The sequence below is a fragment of the Macrobrachium rosenbergii genome, chromosome 31 (assembly GCF_040412425.1).
Source record: "Macrobrachium rosenbergii isolate ZJJX-2024 chromosome 31, ASM4041242v1, whole genome shotgun sequence".
In the NCBI taxonomy this organism is placed as follows: Eukaryota; Metazoa; Arthropoda; class Malacostraca; order Decapoda; family Palaemonidae; genus Macrobrachium; species Macrobrachium rosenbergii.
This window is the reverse complement of record NC_089771.1, coordinates 10,991,111-11,016,110: the sequence shown is the minus strand read 5'-3', so window position 1 is coordinate 11,016,110 and position 25,000 is coordinate 10,991,111.

The following is a 25,000-nucleotide window of genomic DNA, read 5'->3' as shown; positions in this document are numbered from 1 at the left end:
CTGCTAACAGGATGGAGGGGAATGTGGTTTGGCCTTTTCCCTCCAGATGTTTTGGCAGCAGCATAGGGATTTCTGTTGGCTGGGACTTGAAATTCCTGAGGACCTCTTCCACTTTGTCAAGTCAGGCCTCGGGCTCTGGGTCATTCCATTTTGGCATCATGGAGCTGGTGACAGTGATAGAGGACAGTGAAGGCATGATCACAGGGCTATGGACTCCTTGGACAGCCAGGGCGAGCTCATGGGCTCAATCCCGTTCTTCCTTAGCTAACCTGTCCAGCCTGGCTTGCTCTCTTTCTTGCCTCTCTCTTTCTTCCTTGGCTTCTCTTTCTTTCTCCTTGTTATCGACTCAGTCTAGCAGTTCTTGGCCCTTGAACACCATGGTTTTCCCGGCGGTGACAAGGGCTGTGATGTCGTCGGAGTAAGAAGCCGCACTGACGAGGCTTCGAGGGAAGTTTTCTTTTTACGGGGGGCCAGGCTCTATTATCGCAACTGAGTGTAATTCGCAGGTTCGAAGGACAGTTCCTTATGTAAGATGGTTGGAGAACGTGCTCTTAAATGCAGTAACTAGTAGCTTGAAGAGCTTAATGTATTCTTAATTGAATGTAATTAATGAGTAGTTCGAAGAACGTGCTCTTAAATGCAGCACTAATAGCTTGAAGAGCTCAATGGGTTCTTAGTTGAACGCAATTAATAAATAGTTCGAAGAACGTGTTTTTAAATGAAATACTAATAGCTTGAAGAGCTTAATGGGTTCTCAGTTGAACGTAATTAATAAACGGCTCGAAGAACGTGCTCTTAAATTAAAGTAACTAGTACCTTGAAGAGCTTAATGAGTTCTTAGATGAATGTAATTAATAAATGGTTCGAAGAACGAGCTTTTAAATTAAAGTACTCGTAGCTTGAAGAGCGTAACAGGTTCTTAGTTGAATGTAGTTAATAAATAGTTCGAAGAGCCTGCTCTTAAATGAAGTTAACTACTTAGCTTGAAGAGCGTAATGGGTTCTTGAACGTAAGGTTCTTAATTGCACGGATTGCAAGGGTCGTCAGAACTCAAAATGTAAGAACCCTGCGAAAGATCAACGTCAATTAGAAACAAAAATATCACGTATGACTTTTACTCTACTTTGTAGATCCAGTAATAATTTTCTTTTCTAAGAAAGAGATATTAACCCGCACTGAATGAGTAAAAATTAAGTAAGATGATTACTTAATTGGTAAAGGTTAGTAAGGGAACGACTCTAGCGTGTTCTGAGAACGTAATTAAGGCTCGTAAGTGAACGACTCAAACGTGCTCTAGAATGTAAAGGTTCATAAGTGAACTACTCTGGCGTGTCCTAGAACGTTATTGAACGAATTCGAGATGTTCTGAGAACGTAAATCAGGTTCATGAGTGAACGACTCTGGCGTGTTCTTGGACAAGGGGGGAAAATTCTCAAAGGAATAAATATAGTGTGTCCATAGAATGTGGGCGTTCGTAATTGAACGGATTTATTATGCCAGTATCGGTGACACACGCCCTTACTTGGCAAAAGAACTGAGTTGAGAGCAGTACGAAGGTATCCAAATGAAAAGAATATGACGCTATTCCAAATTTCAGCGCCGAGGCGAAGTAAATAAATCCTCCCTGATATGACGAGTACAAAATGCTTGTAACTAACATGCACGGGTTGAACATTTTCCTTATGGTAAAGTCCTCAATCTATTTACTTTATTTAAATATGAAAGTTGCCTGAGTGGCCCGTGCCTGAATAGTATGGTTATCAACACAATAGTCGCACTTGCGTGGTATTTGACAAGGCGGGTTTGTTTTGGGGGGGGGGGGGGGGCGCAACTTGGTGAAACACGTGCTGTTTGTTGTGAGCGAAATCTCGCGCGAAAAGTTATGAAAAAGACGAACGCTCTTGGAACGTTTTTCCCAGCTTGGCGCTCGGGATTTTTGAATGCGTAGAAATTCTCTCGATTGCTTATAGTTAAAATGGCATTCAAAGGCAATGAGTTCGGGGTTTACAATGGCTCACGTGTTAACAAATGAGATATCTTTTTTTCTTGAACACAACAAAATTATTATTTTTACGGAAACCTAGTGCTTTTGCTACGAGAGAGAGAGAGAGAGAGAGAGAGAGAGAGAGAGAGAGAGAGAGAGAGAGAGAGAGATACTCCAGCGAAGGGAAAAATTTCTGGCTGGGCTATAATTCGAGGCCCGAATTTTATGGCGTCCCTACCTAATTTTTGGACAAAAAAAAAAGTATACCTTAGTTTTACCAAACCACTGAGCTGATTAACAGCTCTCCTAGGGCAACGAATTGTCCAGGGCACATGGAGGAAATAAGCGCACTATTTCCTTTCTTTACCACTTATATTCTTATTTCACTGCTTAGTTAGTCATAGCGGTTAAGACATGCATGCTACCATGCATTAGTCACAATTCTTGTGTTTTTGGAAGATACGCTCTCTCTTCCCCATGAAAAATCTTGTTAGCATGCACGGGGCCTATTGTTTCCTAACAATGTACACAGTTACGGTTTTATTCGCACCTATGATAAGCTAAAAACAATAACATCGTACTAAGGCTGTGGGAACTTGCTTGCTTGTGCTTAAAGTGGAGGTGGTATGATAATATATCAGGGTCGTCTCTAATTATGCAGACCAGCTAGCAGTTGCTATTTCGCTGATAATTGCAAAGCAGTTTGCATACTCGGTAAGAGGATGCCACTTTTAAGTTCTTACCTGGTCTACTTACTGTATTCCTTGTTCAGGGGTCCAATCTGGGGTCTAGCTTGTGAACAGGGGGCTTGCTGATAAACCTTGAAAATCTGACTGCAGTTTGCTAGGCCAGGCAGGAAACTTGATAGAAAAAAAAACATTTGGGCTGAGGGCCGTACTTCAACACGGGGTTTTATAGATAAACACTAAGGTTTACTTTAAATGGAATATAGTTACAGTTAAACACGTCAACCAGAAGACTGGGGAATGATAGGCAGACCCAACAGGGCTGCCACGTGATTAGTTATGTTATCACTGTTTAAAAATTGAAGTCTATGATTTATCCTCTTGAAAAGGATACTGAAGAATTCAATGCAGTGGCCTTTTCACTGCAAGAAGCACAAGAGAAGTCGATGTTTCCACATCCGATGTACTGTCTGCAATTTGATAATACCAGCATTACACAAGGATAATTATAACGATCTCGGGCGAATCGAGGGTTGCACGGAGGGTGCCAAGGTAACTCGATTCTGGTATGATATACTTGCATTAAAATTCACACTGAGCAAAGTGAGTCAGGTCTTTGTGATAACTCGCACTTCAGAAAAGAAAATGAGTGTAGTGGAAGGTTTAAGATACGTGACTGTTGAAAAAAAGCTCTAGTCAAAACGTTACCTTATAACGGAGCGATGGAGGGGCCTCGTTGAATTTCACCAGTTCTGGAGGGATGTGTTTAATGGGAAAATGCATGGGTAATGCGACTGGGTGGTCAAAAAGGTAACCACGTGGAGGGGTCAGTTCACGGAGGGGCATGCAAGAGGCCGTGTGTTCGGTCTGCTGAGCAGGTATTCTGAGAACGATGGGTGATGGTTCTCGCCTTCTATGACCTCGGGGGCTTATTTTCTTTGCTCCTCCCAGAGATCACTGTCGTTGCAAGAATGGCAGTCGTGTCCTCGTTTTCTATGTTAGGACCTTTCCCAAATCCTGATGACTTCTGGCAACCCATGTTCACCAGTTTTTATAGGGAACTCAACCTTTCTGGTGGATTTTCGGCAGACTTCGTCTCCATTCGCCTTTTATCTGAAAAGAGGTAATTCAAGTAGTCACCAGGCCTTTAGAGAAGATAAACAAATGCACCAAAAGGGGAGCATGGAGAGAAATTTACATAGGGGCTGAATTTCTTACACCCTCCTCAGCTAGACATCAGTGTGAAATTACATTATTTTGGGGTGAAACACAGTTTGGAGGTTTGGGTTTGCTTCCAGAAGTGGATTCCCATAACAATATATATATATATATATATATATATATATATATATATATATATATATATATATATATATATATATATGAAAAATTTTTTATCAGACCGTGATTTATATACAATCATGAAGCTACAAATGTTGTTTAATATGAAATTCACGCTACGTCGGGAAGATCCCAGATGGGAAATTATCCCTAAAGGAGAATTTTATATGATAAATGGATTGCTACTGCCGGGTCTCAATCCCTCGATATAGTTACCTTCCACCAACTCCAGTCGATGGTCTACCCACTGGGCCATCAAGGTCGAGAACACACAGCTCTTATTATAAATTTTTTTTTATCACACCTTGATTTACATACAATCATGAAGCTACGAATGTTGTTTAATATCAAATTCACTTTACTTCGGGAATATCCCCAATGGGAATTATCACCGAAGAGGAATTTTATAAGTTATAAATGTATCGGTACTGCCAGGTCTCGATCCCTCGACACAATTACGGTGTGATAAAAAAATTTCAGCATAAGAGGTGTGTGTTCCAAACTAACAATGAGCTGTCATGGTGAAGGTGGGTTAATGCCGAAGGTAAGTATAACTTCCCTGCTCGCGACGGGTAAACGAGTACAGCAGACTCGGCATTAACTTATACCTCTCTTGTTGGCTCAGTGGGCAGACCATCGAACAGAGTTGTTGGAAGGTAATTGTGTCGAGGGATAGAGACCTGGCAGTACCGATCCATTTATCACTTATAAAATTCCCCTTTGGTGATAATTTCCCCCATCGGGAATACTCCCGAAGTAGCGTGAATTTGATATTAAACAACATTTGTAGCTTCAAGGTTATATATATATATATATATATATATATATATATATATATATATATATATATATATATATATATATATATATATATATATATATATATATATGTATATATATATATATATATATATATATATATATATATATATATATATATATATATATATATATATATATATATATATATATATATATATATATATATATATATATATATATATATATATATATATATATATATATATATATATATATATATATATATATATATATATACTGTATATACTGTGTGTATATATATACTGTATATATATAATTATGTACAGAAATCGATGACTAAAATTGAACAGGTAAAAGTTTATTCTTCAAAAAACCCAAAATCTGGTAACTTGAAATTGATCAATCAGATTGAAACTCCCCGGAAAGAAATAGGTATCATTACCACCGGATTCGACTTGCAAAGACAAACGAGGTGTGATTTTAAACCTTTGGGGGATCGGGAATTCACTTCAGCAATCAACGTGATCGCCTGGTACTTGGGACTCGTTCGTAGAGATATCCTAAGTTGTGATGCTGGGTTTCGTTTGGAAAGTCGATTTTTTCTATATCAAAATATTTTCAAGACTGTAAATTTATAACTGAAAGACGCTTATAAGAAATTAACTAAAATTATTGTTTATCTTTTTCAATATAAAGGTGAATACAGAACGGCAAAAGCAAATGCACAAATTAGGAAAACGACCAGATACAACACGAACAAACTACTCACACCTTCCCCCCCACCAAGCCCACACACACACACACACACACACGCACATACTACGTTAAATATAACGGTAAGGCGGACCCATCCCTATTCAAAATAGGTATCTTATTTGTGCTTTCAGTGGTCTTGGAAATTCTGAGGGTTACCATATCACTATGTTTATCTATCTTTAAAGTTACATTATATTTGGTGGACACGAAAAAATCAGTAACATTCTATCAATAAAAATGCAGTTGCAATTATAACATTAGCAAGGGTTAATTAATCTAACTGAGCAGCCTTCAGTAATATTCCAAAATAATGGAGGTGAACACACCTCGATGTTCATTTAATGTTAAAATTGCAACTTACTTGGTGGATATGAAAACTTTAATAACATTTTAATGATAAAAATGAAATTGTGATTATTACGTTAATATGTATTAATTCAGTTAAGAGTGAAATCTTTCCTAATATTTCAGAGTAAAGGAATGAGAACCAAAAGGATATAATCCCAGTCATTTCCAACAGGCCGTTTCCCCAACAAAGAGATGACTTCGTCCGAGTCAAAAGAGAGAAAATACTGATTCCATTTCACTTCGGGATCTTCCCTATCCGCCAAATTCGCCATTTGCCTGATTCACCGACCCTGCCAATTCCACTGTTTTTCTCCATAAATGTCAGGAGATAAATGCTCCCGTCGGCGTCATTTCGAGGTTTGCTATTGGTCGGATGCTATTACCCAATAGGAGGGTTCTACGATCCCAATGGGAGAAGGTCTTGCATTTCCAAACGGGTCGTCATTACCTTCGCTTAGGCAGATCGCGCGATAATTCAGAGGCTGGGCGTAGCGGATGGTGGTAAAACTCGATCGCGTGGGGATGAATAACGCTTTTTGTGGGTATCTGCGCCTCTGCTTTGTCGAGTGTTTAAGTATGGTGGCCTGAGCTGTGGGGTGGCAACTTCGGAGTAATGACGCACATACTGTAAGATCTTACATCTAAATCACCCTTTTAACATTCGTCAGTTGAGTATCAAAGATATATGGTCAATACTTTCTCTCTCTCTCTCTCTCTCTCTCTCTCTCTCTCTCTCTCTCGTTTCAATTTCTGCTATCTTTTTTATTCATAGTCATACAAAGCCGCAGATTACATACGCGCACTAATCAAATTTCGCATGAATTACAGGAACTCTGAAATATCAATTCCAGATTTTACATCTGACTTTTTCCATGACAATTCTGTTTCGACATTAGTAGCAAATTGTAATCTCTCTCTCTCTCTCTCTCTCTCTAATATATATAAATATAAATATATATATATATAATATATATATATATATATATATATATATATATATATATATATATATATATATATATATATATATATATATATATATACTCGTATATATTATAGGTGGTTAGGTGGGCAACGTGACCTCCTTGTGATTAAGGTAACTCGGGTTCGCTTCCAGCGGCCGGCCGTCACAGGCTCTTCATTCTTCCCTTTGGATCTATCAGCTTCGTAGTTACAAGCATATCCAAAAAAGCGCGAAGAATTAGCGAAGTTAAGAGGCATTGTGGCTATTAGAATTACACATGTGTCTGGTAAAAGTGACCAGTAGATTCTGCATATATATATATATATATATATATATATATATATATATATATATATATATATATATATATATATATATATATATATATATATATATATATATATATATATATATATATATATATATATATATATATATATATATATATATATATATATATATATATATATATATATATATATATATATATATATATATATATATATATATATATATATATATATATATATATATATATATATATATATATATATATATATATATATATATATATATATATACATATATATATAAACAAACACCACAGGAATGAATTCTAACCCATTTCAAGCAGAAAGCAGTGCGTAAAACCACTTCGTTAGGCATTTCATGGAAACTAATTGCCAGAATTATTTATCAATCACCGGCATTTGTTGCTAATTTATTGAAAGAATTTTCCCATTATGGATGAAACGGTACTTAATGTCTACTAAAATATTACTGTGATAAGCATCACATTAACTGCCTAACACTTAGAGAGAGAGAGAGAGAGAGAGAGAGAGAGAGAGAGAGAGAGAGAGAGATTATTATTGTTTTTTCAGGTATCAGAAACCACCGTTTGCAATCATCCAGGCTATTTCCTTATATCGAGTGGCGAGTGGAATGGAATTTCCAGCTGATTTCAATTTGTACTGAGAGCGGGTTTAATGGTCGATTCTAGCGGATATTGTGCAGTGACGAAAAATAAAATGCAATTGTTTATTTCTTTGGTAAAATGGGAATTGCTGAACGATAAGAGCACCTCTGTAGAAGACTGTTAACATTACTTAATTAGGAATTGTTGTATTTTTATATTATTATACTTTGCTACTGTTCTGCTAGGAATTATTTCTGGAGAAGGCTGTGTAGGGTCCCTCCCACGCGGAGCTACACGATCGTCCTTCTTACCTGGCCGCCCCAACTCCTACCCTGCGGGCATCCACTCATTGCCTCGAACATCTGACATGCACGCCGGACACGCGTGTGTAAGTAACACAGCCGATAGCATACCTTTTTAATGTATACTATCGTCCATGAAAATGTCACGTCAAATGTATCACTCCTACTGGAAGCAATACAAAGTCAGCTTTCCAGCCATATTTATCAGAACTCTGTCCGTAGCTTGTATATAGAATCATGCACCATTTTCCATTCTCAAACATTTGTTCGCCTTGTGTGACGTCAGGCAATACGTTCCGCTAGCAAGAGCTCTTGCCCTGTCTGTTTGTTGTCTTGAATAAATTAGTAAGTTGAAAACTCACATCGGTGATCTTATTTCTTATTATCTTCTGTAACTTCTTTCCAATGAACATCATTTTTTGGAAGCTTGAATTTCAAGTCAATGGCCCCTTTCGCAGGATTATTCAGTAGGGGTTTATATTGTCAATAATAATAATAATAATAATAATAATAATAATAATAATAATAATAATAATAATAATAATAATAATAATAATAATAATTTTTTATTCATAAATTTAACAAGTTAACATTTTAATGACCATGAGAAGAAAAATCACACATGTACTGATCTGAATAATACAAGGGAATATTTCAGACACTAAAAGTTCATTTCTCCACCTGAATCTTTCGGAAATTTTATTAGAGAAGTAAAAATTCAAGTGAATTTTTATCCAGTCCTCCATGACGATGAGGTTTTATAAGAAATTGTGTTTTGCTTACATAACGAACCTTACGTAGGACTTGGATGAGCCACATTCATGAATTCGAATTACGTTGGAAAAAGGTTTCCAGTTGCTTAAGAGACTGCAATGAACTGTAACCAGTGACTGTACCCTTCTCCCGCTGCGTTTGCATCCTGTCGTCCTTGAGATCAAGCAATTTCTGACGGATCCCCAGCCGGTAGGAAACTCAGTCAAAGTATTTCGAAATTACATGATAGTCTAGTTGGATCAATCTGATGTTATTATGGGGAAATGAAAGTTCTCGGAATTAGTTTTTTTTTTTTTTTGTGCCTAGGTTTGGTAAGAGTCTTTTTATCTCCGTTAATTTGTTTCTTGCAAAATGGGTAATATGTGGGAGTTTTTCAGTGTTTTTTTTTTTTTTTTATTAAGGCGAGTTTGTGAGCCAACATCCTTTTTAAGCTTTTAATGGAAAATGAGGCTCTCGAGTTTGATTCAGTTTATCTAATGGCCTCTCTTCAGAAATTGCATTATTTATTTTGTGTGTGTGCATACATATATATATATATATATATATATATATATATATATATATATATATATATATATATATATATATATATATATATATATATATATATGACTTTTTATCACATCACCGTGATCATATACAATCAATACAATCAGTAAGCTACAAACGTCCTTTAATATCAATTCGCTCTACCTCGGAAATAATATATTTTCATATATGTTACCAAAGGGAATTTTTTAGTTATGAAAATATATTATTTCCGAGGTAGAGCGAATTGGATAGTAAAGGACGTTTAGAAGCTACTTTATATATATATATATATATATATATATATATATATATATATATATATATATATATATATATATATATATATATATATATATATATATATATATATATATATATATATGTGTGTGTGTGTGTGTGTGTGTGTGTGTGTGTGTGTGTGTGTGTATACCATACATATATACTGTATATGTGTGTGTGCGTGTGTGTGTGTATGTATATTATTAAGCTGAAAACTGTATAAACCTTCTTGTAAATGGTTAAAGTGAAGTTAATCTACACCTGGCACATTTTTTGTATTTTTATTACTATTTAATGATATGAAATTATCAAGTGCAAAAACAGGGCTCTTCCTCTTCAAGGATCAGCTTCTCCTCCACACCTGTATTGGAAAGAAGGAGAACCTAAATGAACGATAAAGCCTCGGAATTTTAATATTAATTGATATATAAGAAGAATACTACAAGAAGCACTTATATGCAGGAATAAGTAAACGTGTTACCTTAACTGTGAGTAGGTCAAGGACAGGAAAAACTAAGCCAGATAACCACATTATCAATGCTAGATAACCCTATCCTGAAATGATGTAACACCCACATAAGTTAATATTTACAGAAAGATAATATTCTTTAGTCGTGTATTTTAACTTGTGGCAATGAAAACGAAATCTCAGCTTAAAACTTATCTACAATACTATCAAGAACAATCTTCAGCAGAGCTTCAGAACCACTGCAAGGAAGAGAAAAATCCTTCAACATAAAAAATGTAAGTATTTAATCACTAATAAACAAACTTGAATAGTTACGGATCCTTCCTGCCGCCGTAGGAAAGTACACCAGAAAAAGCTGGAATTCTGTATAGTCCACGAGGGAGGATGGAAATTTCTTCCAAAGTACGGAAAAATTTTAATCCAAAAACAAATTATATATACAAAATATATTTGAACAATATAGTAAAATGAAAAGTTATATACAATTAATAAAGTTATATACAATAAAGTGAATTTAGTGAAGCATTTGTTTTGTCTTTGTCTCACTCGTCTCTGCAGCTTTCCTTCTGGGACGTGAGGTTTACGCAAGAACGGACTTTCGTGGGAAGTGTTACCATGACCAAAATTAGTATCCTCCAGCATCGGGATTAGGTTAGAAACATGAATCTTGGTGATCTGACCGGGTTTTCCCTTTTTGACTAGAACATGGGTAACCTCACCCAGACAATTAGAAGAAATTTGCAAAATAATTCCTAATGGATAATTACTTCTTTTAGTATATTCTTCTTTGATAAGTACGATACCTCCTACTTTTAACAAGTTATGTGAGATGGGACGATATCTGCTTTTCCTATCAACAGTTTGATGAATTAGCGTACCTAAAAATTCATTATGGTAGGTATCAAACAATACATTTCTAAACTTTACATAATTTGGTATAATTTTTAGAAATATCTGAAATATTAGATTTAGCAGGATGAAAATCTTGATCTTCTACCGGAAAAGGCTGTAATTCAGGGATCAAGTTTAATGAGGTTAACTCATATCTCCTGATAAGCTGTTCAGGTGTTATAGGCTCGGGTACCTAATGTTATTGTCTCGTACAGCCTCTTTGAAAGCTATTGGTCGTCTATTAACGAGATGTACTATGTACACACAAGAAATTCAAAATCATAAAGCGAAAGTACATTGTTCTTGATCGCTCCAAAAATTAATCGTTTAACCAGTTTAACAAACACCTCGACCAAAGAACCCAACTGACTGCAACCGTTAAAATATTGTTGAAAAGATAAAGGTTTCACATTGTTTTATTCAAAATACAATTGCTTATGAGGGTTATTAATAAAAGAGCTTATAATTAACACCTGCTACCAACTGCGTTCCTAAATCGCTGATGCACAACTGGGGTACGCCATATTCAAAACAATGTAATTGAAAAGATCTAAGAAAATCTGAAACATTCAAACTTCTACAGACTTTTAGATTAATGGCGCTTGACCAAGTACAAGTTATGCGCAATAACCAAATTTTTGGTGTCACCTCTTCATTTTTAGCGTTAAAAGGTCCAAAATAGTCAACAAAGACATTTGCAAAGGGAACAGCAGGAGGGTCTTATCGGAAGTTTCTGTAGGAATTTTGATTTAATTTTACGGTGTCGTTAGTGCTGTAATGCCACGTCCTGAACTTACTTTTCACTATTAAAATGCCCTGTTCGTCCAAAAATAAATTATGCTGCGTTATGGTAGGAGGAATTTCTTTCTTGGAATTTATACCGGTTCGAAAATAAGAATATACTTCAAGGAAATACTTATTTTGTTCAACGTGTAACAAATGGCTGAGAGAGGAGGCAAAACTGTTAGTAACTGGAGAGCAAGGAATTCCTGCCTTCAATTTCCACTTGTGTAAAGCAAAAAATATTTTACAATATACTATGAGAAGTCTCCTTAAAAAAGAATACCTGTCCACATCAACCAAATGGTCTAAATTTTCAGTAGCACAAATTAAGGGAGACGAATGAATCTCAGTGGTAGCTTCAAATGCTGGAATAGTAATTGACAACTCAGGAACATCAGCCAAGCTAAAGTCTGGTCCCGTAAAAATACATGACTTTTGGAGCTGATTATATGATACACATCTGGTGATCAAGTCTGCAGGATTGTTTTTCCCAGAAATGAAATGCAACCTTACAGGATAAACTTCACACAGTCTCTGAATGTTATTAATACTATTCAGAACCAAAGGAAAATGTTAATTTAATTTGTCTAACTTCAAAGATGCAAAATTTAGCCAATGCAAGCCGCAGAGAGAATCAGTATTGGCAATAATATTCTCGATCACTACGGGCCTTACGCAAGAAGGGCCAGATAAATCTTTATAAATATCCAGAGCGCACTCACCACTTAAATTTCTGGCTTTTAGTTCAAGGGCAGGTATTGATTTATATTTTAGTTGTTTATTGACAAGTCTGTTTTTAGCATGAATAAAACTTAGATGGCCTGTCTAAATATGCTGCAAATAAACACCACAACCGTAAAATCTCGACTTGCATCTGAAAACACAAAAATGTTATACTTACCATCTCTAGGGCCTACAGATCGGGGTACTCTTAAAGGAGAAGCTCTGTTTATCTGTTTGCAAATATTGCTCGATTCTCTGCAAATCTGTAGTCAAGATTTAACCCCAGTTTAAATTTTTCTGGCATTGTAGCTTATGCATAAATAATCTGCAGCGATTAAATAAGGGCATATTAAAGCCAAAAGTATCAAACTGAGAATCAATGGTTTGTATAAAACTGACTTCTTGGTTTTGGCATTTGAATTAAGGAAATAGGGTTAGTGAAAAATTCATCAGAATTCCTATCCCAAGTTAAGCCAAACAATTTACCGGTGTTAGGGGTAACGTTTTCTGCTTCTTTGTCTATTTCCTCCTGTAATGATATATCATTAGTAACCACCTGCTAAATATCAAATCTATAAGGGTTAAAAATACCAGGAAACTGTTGGTACGACCATTTCAACTCTTCTGAAGTATTAACAGTAATAGCCTCATTATCCATGTAAATAAGAGAATAAATGAACTTTTTCAAGCCTGTTATGCGGGATCCTCAGAGTGCTGCAAAATCAAAATGTAATAAAGAGCCATCATTAGTAAAAAAGGACTACATCGAAGACCAAAAGGTAATGTAAAATTCTTGAAAGCCACTAAAGAAAAATCACCTTGGCTGACATTCCTGTACCAAAAAAATTAAAGTTTAGCCTGATAATTTTCGGTCAAAGTCAACATATTGAAGGTTTTCTTAAGATCAAAAATAAGCAATTTCCCGTCAAACCTTAGGTTTAAAAAGGAAAAAGACAACTTTTGATTTAATGCAGGCCCAAAATATACATGCACTGATTATGAGACAAAGAACTACCATCTGCAGAGTCTTTAAGATTGGATAAAAATATTACCCTACATTTTGTAGTGTCTCTGTCGGGTTAAAATACAGGCATGTGAGTCAGAAAAGAATTCTGAGGATTCTCAGCTTTAAAAACATCAAGATCATGGATGGGTTCAATAATTCCTGCATTAATCTGTTCCCTAATGGTCTGATCGACGAGTTGTAGATGACCACGCTGTTTAAGCTTTTTAAGATTAGACTTTAGTATTAGTTTAGAAAGTCTTTCATTTCTAGACAACAAATAGGAGACTTTGTCATTCCATAATAAAGGAACCATAATTCGTCCAACAGACTCCCTCTGATGAATGTTTTAATAGAAAAATCGACCAACTGATTATTAAGTTCGAAACTTTCATCATTGTACACATTTTGATCATAATTCAAATAATGACCGCATTCGGACTCTAAAATTTGTTCAGTGGCCTGCTGCAATTGCCTCTCCATCAATTTACCTTTATCGTTGATAACTAAAAAGGAACAGTTTACGTCAAACCCATTGTCCTGGTCACTGTCAGACAGAATGTCGATTCTCGTGTTTAATAACATCAAGCTACTGCAAACATGCACCGTAGAAACAGACTCAAAACTACTGTTAGGTACAAAATTAAAAATTCTGGTTTAACATCCATACATGTTACGTTGTTCAACATCAAATCGATATTACCCTGCAATAAAATGCTAGCATGAGACTATGTATACGGAAGGATCAACTCCACCAAAAATTACGTCTGTGCCTGCCAAACAATGGAAAAAGTTTGTATCCAACAATAGTTGAACATTACCAATAGTTTGAGAGTATTTATTTAACAACCTATCAGCAAACATCATACCCTTGTTCTGAAAACTGTCAATTAACTTACCGAGCAAGGGCAATTTTAATGAAATATTAATATTAGGTACAACTAAGCCATAAATGATAAAAGATAAACTACCTATTTTCACAGACACTTCCACAATCTTGTTATAATATTACTTATTCCCATTAAATCCACTCACAGTAAGTTTAACATTTGAATTAATCATTTTAAGGTTCTTTTCCTCAGCTAACCTACTAGTGACGAAGGTGCTTATAGGCCACTGTCCCTTAGACCTCTGTAAATGTCGCTACCAATGCTGAAAGAAAACGTGGGTAACACAGAGTTACCATCAGTATGCAGCAAAACAGCAACACCGCTGTTTACTTTCTGTGGAGCTTCAGAAATTACTTTAACATCATTAGCATTAGGTGATTTAGATTTCTTGCCCTTGGAGTGCTCCAGTTCACAAAGATAACTAATATGTCAACCCCGCCAATTAAAACAACGTCTTTTAAATCTAGAGTGACAGTTGCTAGAATTATGATCAAATTTACTACACCTTACACAACCGTGTTTAAATTTTAAAAATTGCACCTTCTTGGAAGGGGAAGGAAATTTAGAACAATCTTGAATAAAATGAGAATGATTAGTGTTACCAACTTTAAGGCACAGAGAACAGTTAGGTGAAGACCTTAAGTCAGAATCACTCGTTGCTGCTTCCACAGCTAAACTTACAGCTTTTTCCTTACGAGAATGGATCCTATTTTCTTGTACATTTTGTGAATTTTAGTTTTCGCACCTTTAACGATTTGTTTGTTATTTCATATCTCTCACAGGCTGTAAAAAAGTTAGCCTTTATATCATTCAAGGTAGGATGAGTCTTTCCTGTAATCAGAATTAAATGGCCCTAGAAACTATCATTCAGCCCATGCCATGCAAAATTCCTAATAAACTCATCAACTTCAACATTCAAACTCTTCACGGTTTCACATACTGTTCTGAGTTCAGAAATAAAGAAAAAAGGACCTTCACCCTCTTTCAAATGTAAACAGGTAATTTACTTAATGGCCGCATTTTTCCGAACATCTGTTGATGCAAATGCTGAAATTAGCTTATCTGCTTCTAAGGAACTTAATAAAACTTTTTGCTCTATCTTCAACTTGTTGTTTAAGTAACAAAAGCAAATCCCAAACTGGAAAGTTAAAAGCATTAGTAGTTGCCTCAAGCTCTGTGATTAACTTCAAAAAATTTCTACTTCTCCACTGCTAAACTTAGGAAGACGAGCTGTAGGTTGTTTAAGTAAACGTCTGGCTACATCGAGAATGATACTAGAGTTATGAGTGCCCCTAGAAATTTCTAGTAGAGGTAAACAGGTTTCAATTTTATCCATATAGTCCTGACAGCATAATAATTCAACCTCCAAATCTGCATTATCAGAATCATCAGATAATTTTTTGGCCAAAATCTGAGTATCTAACTCATTTAATTTGATATTGTAATTGGCAAGAATACTTTTGATAGATCATTTTTCTTCCTGGGTAAGAGTATTGAAAGTACAGGATCTATTAAAATATTCAGTCACCTTTCTGCGGATGACTTTTCTTTGCCCAATGGGCACAGATAAACTCGCCATTATTAAATGACAAAATAAATTATTATCCTAGGAGAAAAAAATATTCTGAAAATCAGAAAAAAATATGAAAAGGAACAAAAATTAGATCAAACAACGGATTCCGGAACACCTTCCATAACTAATGGGACTCTGCATAGTTTTATGAACTGCAGTTGGTTCAGCAGGTTCTTAAATACATAAAAAATACGGGACTGGAATGACTGGCAGAAATTAAGGTAGACAAAGGAGGAAGAAGCTGAACAAAACGATAAAGTGACCTTAAACTAATTTATTATTCACAGTAATTTGCATTATATACAAATGAGTCGGTTTGGTATTAAATCACACTTAATTAACAGAGTCAGTCAAATAACAAAAATGTAGAGCCTTGGTGGCTCAGTCGGTAGAGCAGCGGCCTAGGACTTCGTAGAGGTCCGTGGCGCGGGTTCAAATCTGCAGCCAACTGGTCAGTGAAGGCGGACACTTTGCTATCCGTGTAGACACCCCGGGATTACGTATGTAATCAATGGATAGGTTTGCTGAAAAGCAAACGGGTATTACAGACTGATACACACATAAACAAAGCCACTCCAACATCTTCTAAAAACATAACAGACACCTCACACGTCTCGAACTGTCGACCTACCCGCCCAGTTCTCCTCGCTGCTTGGGAGAAAGGGAGCTGGGATTGGCACGATACACGTACACATCGTTACCGGGGTCTAAGCGATGTCAGGCAGGGCAGCCGATCGAGGCTACGGCCTACCCCAATGCCAAATCAAAGTTCTCCGTAAAGAAGGCATCGTGCTTACCCCATATAGAAAATGGGAAAAAAGCACGTTAAAACGAAGAAGAAGAAGAAATCAAATAACAAAAATGTAGCTAAAACTGAGTCACTCTACCAAAAACCAGAAAAATTAATAACAATAAGCAAACATAGTAATCATTGCAATAACTCAGTCAACAATAAAATACAAATCACTCAACACTTTAGCTACATCACATAACCAAGTAGATTACATTACAAATAAACAACAGGCAGCATACATTACAAATAGACAACAGGCAGCATAAATAATAGGAAAGCACAGCTTACAACATAATTAACAATAAACAGCATAAACATCATACTAAAGCAGCATACAAAAAAAAACACACTAACTTAGGGTAGCACAATACAAAAAAAAAAAAAAAAAAAACAGACTATCTCCATAGAGACATCGAGACAGACCCAGCTGTCAAAGAGGATGAAAATCCAGATGAACTCTGTGCAATCATCGAAGCAGCCAGTGACTGCAAACAGGAACACATCCAACACACAGATGATCATGGCAGAAATGTCAACACAGCAAATTTGCTGCCAAACTGGAACTAATTCCCCAGATGACTAGTTTAGTCACCCAACCATCCTCTGCTACCACAGCCAACAGGTAACATGATACCTGCTGCAAAAATAAGGACTCCTTGCTGCTATGCTGCTGAGACCTGACTCACTGCCATACCAAACCCGATTGCTGCAGTCAATACAAAGGCGACAGACGTCAACTTCGCACACACAAAAACAAATTACCAATGGGTAAGGAGACAACACCCACAACAAGGGAACAATCTTGCCATAGACAGAATAGGCACTAAGCCTCACACTCCTCACCCGGCGAAAAAAAAAATTACAACATAAATTTTTTTTTCTTCACTCCCCCCACCGAGGCTGCCACAACCCCACCAGCCAAAACAGACCAAATCCTGGCAAGGTTGCCAAATGTTATGAACCACATCTCGCTTCATCAGGCTCTATCATCAATTACAGAGAAATGGACTGGAAAGACTGGCAGAAGCCGAGGGGAACAACAAAACCAGCAAAATAACCCTAAAACTAGTTTATTAACATTAGGTAATGTACATATTTACAAATGAGTCAAGTTTGGTAAAAATTAATAAACAAATATACGACATCACACAACCAAAGAGTCAGTCAAATAACAAAGATGTAGCAAAATTAGTTACTTTGAAATAAAACATTACCACAACAGCAAAAAGTAACGAATACCATATAAAAATGAACAACATTTCAGCTACATCAAACATTAATAAACAATACAGACAGCATAATGATTACAAGTGACATCAATTAACATAAAGGTATAACCAAAAATACATAAATAACCGAGATATCAATAAAGCAGCACAAATAATCCAAATTATAAATACCAATTCACTCATAACAACAGTCAATTCATAATTATCTGTAATAATTATTCATAATCCTCCTACAGTACAAAATTGAACATCTACCCAGAGATGTCAAGACCACTAACAAGGGTCACAGAGGATGACCATCACAGGTCATCGAGGATGACCATCAAACAACTGCCGTGAAGTCGTCAAAACCGCCCCATCACGGCAAACAGGAACATCTCCATGAAACACAGATGCTCACAGCAGAGTCGATGCGACAGCCAAACTGCTGTCTCAGAGGAATGCCTCCTCTCCACTGATGACTAGGGTTAGTCACCCAACCATCCTCTGCTACCACAGCCAACAGGTAACATGATACCTGCTGCAAAAATAAGGACTCCTTACTGCTATGCTGCTGAGACCTGACTCGCTGCCATACCAAACCCGACTGCCGCAGTCAGTGCGAAGGTGACAGACATCAACTTTGCACACACAAAAACAAATTACCAACGGGTAAGGAGACAACACCCACAACAAGGGAACAATCTTTCCATAGAAAAAACAGGCACTAAGCCTCACAATAGTGAAAATCTAACTTCCTTTCTCATTGCCCCACATTGAGCACCATAAGCTGAAAACTATATAAACTTTGTTATAAATGGTTAAAGGGAAGTTAATTTACACACTTAGAAAATTTTTAGTATTGTTATTATTATTTAATAATTTGAAATTATCAGTTACATGAACAGGGCTTTTCTTCTTCAAAAATCAGCTCCTCACACATCTGTATTGGCTAGAAGGAAAACCTACATAAATGGTAAAGCCTTGGAATTTTAATATTAATTGATATTTAAGAATACTACAAGAAGCACTAATATATAGGAATAAGTAAACGTGTTATCTTAACTGTAACTAGATCAAGGACAGGAAAAACTAAGCCAGATAACCATATTATCAATGCTGGACAAACCTATCCTGAAATGATGTAACACCCATATAAGTTACTATTTACAGAAAGATGATATTTTTAGTCCCGTATTTCAACTTGAAGCAATGAAAACGAAATCTCACCTTACCACTTATGTACGATACTATCAAGAACAACCTTCAGCAGTGCTTCAGAACCACTGCAAGGACGAGAAAAGTCCTTCAATATAAAAAATTTAATAAACAAAAATAATCATACTTAACCAGTCACAAGCAGAAAAGTCATTAAAAGGCAGTAACAAAGTCTCAAGGAGATAACTACGATTACCATTAAGTATTTGCCCTAACAATACTTGGTACTCACCGTAGTCCATCCGAGCGAGAAGTGGTTGCCACAAATGCTTCACAGAACGCTGTCTGTCCCGACGGAATCATCCACTGAGGTGAGGTGGAGTCCGAGACCGCAATGAGCCATAAACTGCTGGGGCCAGAGAACATTCAGGTGGCCGCCAAATTTGCCGTCCAAAATATGGAGTCACAGGGAAATATACAAATGCCTCGTGAGGGACCCTTGACTCAAAGTTATTTTAGCAGAACCATAAATGTACATCATACTTGTCGATGACTTGCTTATACTGACTTACACTGAAGACTGGCTCATACCCAAGACTGGCTAAATTGCCCCTATGGGTCTGACAGAAATCTCCCCTTCTTTTTTTATCGGCAGGTCTCGACACTACTTCGGAACAACAATAATACAAAAAGAGGAGGTGCCAAATAATTGCCAACTATCATTATGGCTACAGGAAGGACAGTATTTAAGTAATAATAAACAAACTTAGTTTGGATCCTTCCTGTAATAAAAGTAAACAAAATAACTGGAATTCTGTAGTATATATATCCTTATATATATATATATATATATATATATATATATATATATATATATATATATATATATATACTATACATATATATATATATATATATATATATATATATATATATATATATATATATATATATATATATATATATATATATATATATATATATATATATATATATATATATATATACATACTGTATATATATACACATATATATATATATATATATATATATATATATATATATATATATATATATATATATATATATATATATATATATATATATATATATATATATATATATATATATATATATATATGTAATACATGAAGTTGCTACACAGACAACCCTTAATTTAAACTTAGTCTATTAAAAGTAGAACCTAGATATCAAAACAAAGTTATCAAAATTTTGATCTGTCCCTTTCTTTACCTGAAACAGATATTGAGATGGCATGGTTAAAAGGGGCAAGGATGAGAGGCTGGGTGCCACTCCCTTAAGCAGCTTAGCCTAACTAAGCTGCTTAAAACAACCTTCTAAAGGCAGATTAAGCTGCTGAATTGTCTTTCCTTTCACAGGATACCTGGGAAGAGGCAACCAGATAGCTGAACACCTGGGCAAATGACACATCTTTTGCACATGGTCACCAATCTTTGCACTCGGTCAGGATACTCGGCGGAGGCCTTAAAACGAGAAGGACAGGAGACATCTCAGTAGTCATTGGGCAGTCAGTCATGATGCAGTTGGGCCGTTACCAGTTGCAGTTAGCCACACAAGCAGGCGAGTGATACAAGACACTGAGAGGTCACCCTCCACCATTCCACCCAGATGTCCAAGCCAGACTCCTGACATGAACCCAGTACTACCATCATCCTCAACAGGACCTACCCAGGAACCTGAGTACGATGTCAAGTGTGTGATTGTCCCTCGCCAACCTTCGCCAGAGACCCACTTCCCCTAATAGTGCAGCAGATAATTGCATATTTCATAAGAATCGTTCAGATAGTGAAACAAGCATGAAATTTTGCACAAAGTGCTCTTTAAGTTCCCTCTATCAGAAAAGGGCGCTGGCCACGCAAAAATTTAATATGGCGGCCAAATTCCAAGATGGCGGCCAGTATCGACAGATTTTATAATTTTTCACTAGAATGGCATGTATTTGCTTCTAGCAATATGGTAAAAGCTCTTCCATACTATTTCTTGTGAATATTATGTTTCTGTAGCTTCCCAGTACAGTTTACCTTTAAATATGGGGGCTATATGGCTGCCAAGAAAAGGTAGAAACAATAATTATAATGAGAAATAATGCCTGTTCAACAATTATCGTTTTAAGCATGGATCTTGGTTTCTGTGGTTTTAGATCCTAATGAGGCCATCTCTTTCGAATAACTCATCAATTTTGAAGGAAAATTAATAAATGTAAAAGAGTGTATGTCTGCACACAACCAGGGCACACTGGTGACATCACTGCTGTGTAACTCAGCATGGGGTTCAGTGCCAGCTAATCCAGCTTTACTAATCCTGTAGTCTTAGACTAGTAGTTGTAGTATAGTTTAGTTTAGTGTCCCAAATGCTTTCTAACAGCCCCAGACCAGCTATAGTTAGATAGCCGCACCTGAATAGACAGGATGTGCCAGCGCGGGAGAGCCGAGCCAAGGGTATGGGGCTGTACATGATGGTTCATGTACTTACCGGATGGTGTACAGATCACACGGGACTTAAATGGCACTGGATGAATGATCGGGCTAGGTGTAGGAGACCGAACCTAGTTGAATCCCATACAGGAATGTGTGCTTTGTTTAAGGTGGTAAAGGATAACCCCTCGGCCTTAATCAAAAGTGAAATCATGGCAGAATGTGATGCCAATCAATATTGAGCAGTAGAAAAACAAACTGGAGTTTGTGTTGTCTTTGTCAGAAGGACAAAAGAGGTGAGCACTTGACATCACCTCCAAGTCATCATGTCCTAGACCATGATGGGTACACAATGCTGGCAAGGAACATTCCCATGTTCAGTGAAATTAATGAAATGCCACTGATAATGGATCCAGCAAGGCTGGATGAAGGTGATAACATAGAGGCCACTCTCAGGAAAAAATGCAGCAAAATACCATGTGAACTGTCGCTTGTTGTTTAACAACACAAAACTGGACCGTGCAAGAAAGCGACAATCCAATGACCAGACCAGCAACACTGAGACTAGTCGTGCAAAACTGCGCCAACCAGTCATGACAATGAAGTTTGCATTTTCTGTGAGAAAGTGGCACCTGCATCTGATCTCAGACAGGCTAGTACTAAGGGCCTTGACTTGAAATTGCGTGAATGTGCAGAGATACTTAGTGATGGCAAGCTCCTTGCTAAGTTGACTGGTGGGGATGTCATTGCACAGGAGTTTAAGTATCACCATGCCTGTCTTTGTGCTCTCTACAACAGAAAAGGTCCTACCTGAGGAGCCTTGAGAAAGACCAAGGTAGCACTGAGTCAGAATCAGATGTGTATCCACTAGTTCTGTCAGAACTGATGACATACATTGTTGAAAACAACCTTTGTTCAGATGATCCAGTCACATTTCGGCTGGCAGATATTTGCCACCTCTACCAACAACGTCTGGAACAATTAGGTGTAGAGTCACCAAGTGTAAATTCCACGAGACTCAAAGACAAACTTCTGGCAGAAATTCCAGAACTTGAGGCTCATAAATCTGGCAGAGATGTATTACTTGCATTTCAAAAGGATGTGGGAAAAGCACTTGCTCAATCATCTGATCTTTCAGAGGCAGTTATCATTGCTAAAGCAGCAAATATTCTCAGAAAGTCTATACTTGATCATCAGTCACGGTTTGATGGCACATTTTCCGAGGCTTGTGTACGAAATTCTGTGGTGTGACCTTCGAAGACAGCAGAGTCCACAGTTCCACTTCTGGCACATGGTGTTGTCTATGGAACTTGTGATATTCCTACTGATCAGGTCCTTCCGTGAGGCCAATTTTGTCCTCTACTGCCAGGCATTGCATGAGCTGATACCCTACTTCTTTTCCAACAATAATACAAACTATGCTCGTTGGCTGCCTATTCACCTCAGGGACATGCTTACCCTAGAGAGTTCACACCCAGAGTTGCACAAGGGAGTTCAAGGCTGGCAACTTTGTTGTGCACAAGACCAGTCGCCAGTTCTCAGCAATGGCTCTTGACCAAGCTCATGAGCAGACCAATGCCTTTATAAAGGCTGATGGCGGAGCCATTGGGCTGACTGAAAGATCCGTCAGCACTCAGAAGATGGATGGTGGCTGGCCCAGAGATCATCCGCTTGGTGTCTGCATACGAAACAGAGGTTCAAAGTAAGGAGTCTAATGAGCAGACAACACACCATGAACAAACACCTCATGCGCAGAAGACATTCTTGGAGAGTCAACAAGCTGTCATTGGCTTTGCAACACTTGGGAAGTCCTTTTCAGGAAGAGAGCCAGGATCTGTATTCCATTGACAACAAAGACATTGCCCACCCCAGCTCAGCAGAACTTCTACAGACACACCTTGACAGAGGCCGCACTAAATTTCAGAAGTTTTCAGGCTCTTTGGCAAACAATGCAGTCTCCTTCTATGAGCCGATAAAGAAGAACAGAACTGACTTCTTCAGGCAAGAAGCTGCTCCTGTAGAACAGTCAAAGCAGAAACTTCTGAAGGAGGATTGCCAGCTTTTCTCAAAGCTATTTATATCCTGTCAGAGCCGTGAATGTGATCTGCAGGAATTCTTCCAGCACGAGAATCAAACATTCCCAGCTTCCCTTAGTGAGGGTGGTAGGCTGTACACATGTCAGAAGTCTCAGCTGACCTCGGTCCTGGAGAGTCATGTTACACTAGAAGACAAAGAACCAAAGACTGATGTCCTCATTGTAGATGGATCAGATTTGGTCCATGCCTTGCCACCATAGAAAGGAAAGACCTTTGAGGGCTATGCACTTTGCGACTTCTTGCCTGTGATACAATCCTATAGCAGCAAGTACACATCATCACATCTTGTATTTGATGTATACAATACATCCAGCCTCAAAGATGAGACCAGGCTCCAACGTGGTCAAGGAGGAAGGCGCAAGGTGACAGACAAGAACACAATTCCATCCAACTGGCGCAATTTCCTAAGACACGATGCCAACAAGACAGAGTTGTTCCAGTTCCTGGCAGACAAAGTTGCCCAGATGTCTGCCACAAATGTTGTCATTGCCACGAAAGGGTCTGCTGTCCTCAGCACTCATGAGGCTAGTCTTCAGGGACTGGAAAAGTGCTCTCATGAGGAAGCTGACACCTCGCATCTTTCTCCATGCCAAATATGCCACAGAACATGGAGCCAAGACCATCACGGTTAAAGCAAATGACACAGATGTTCTTGTCGTTGCAGTCAGTGCTTTCTCCACTCTCCACAATCTAGGGCTAGAGAAGCTATGGGTGGCATTTGGCCAAGGCCAGAGCCTGCGCTGGATTGCTGTGCATGACCTGTGCAACTCTCTGGGCCAGGAGAAGGTGAATGGCATGCTCTTCTTCCATGCGTTCACAGGCTGTGATACAGTGTCAGCCTTCCGAGCAAGGGCAACAAGACCGCCTGGCAGACATGGAACATCTTTCCAGAGGCCTCCACTGTGTTCTCCAAACTGAGTCACTACCCTCTCAGAGTGGAAGAGAGTGACCTGAAGGTCCTGGAGAGGTTTGTCATACTTATGTATGAAAGATCCAGCACTGCTGGCACTGTGGATGAGGCTAGACTTGATATGTTTGCCAGAAAACAAAGGGCATATGAGGCCATTCCACCAACCAGGGAGCTCTCCTCCAACACACCAAGCGTGCTGCGTACCAGGCTGGTTGTGTGTGGGGGCAGGCCACCAGTGTCAGCCACAGCCAGAGAACCCTGCTGCTTGGGGATGGCAAAAGTCTGGTGAAGCATGGCAAGTCCTCTGGACAAACAACTCGCCCTTAGCCAAGAGTTGCCAACAGCTTACCAAATGTGGATGCAAAGCAGGCTGTCGGGAAAGG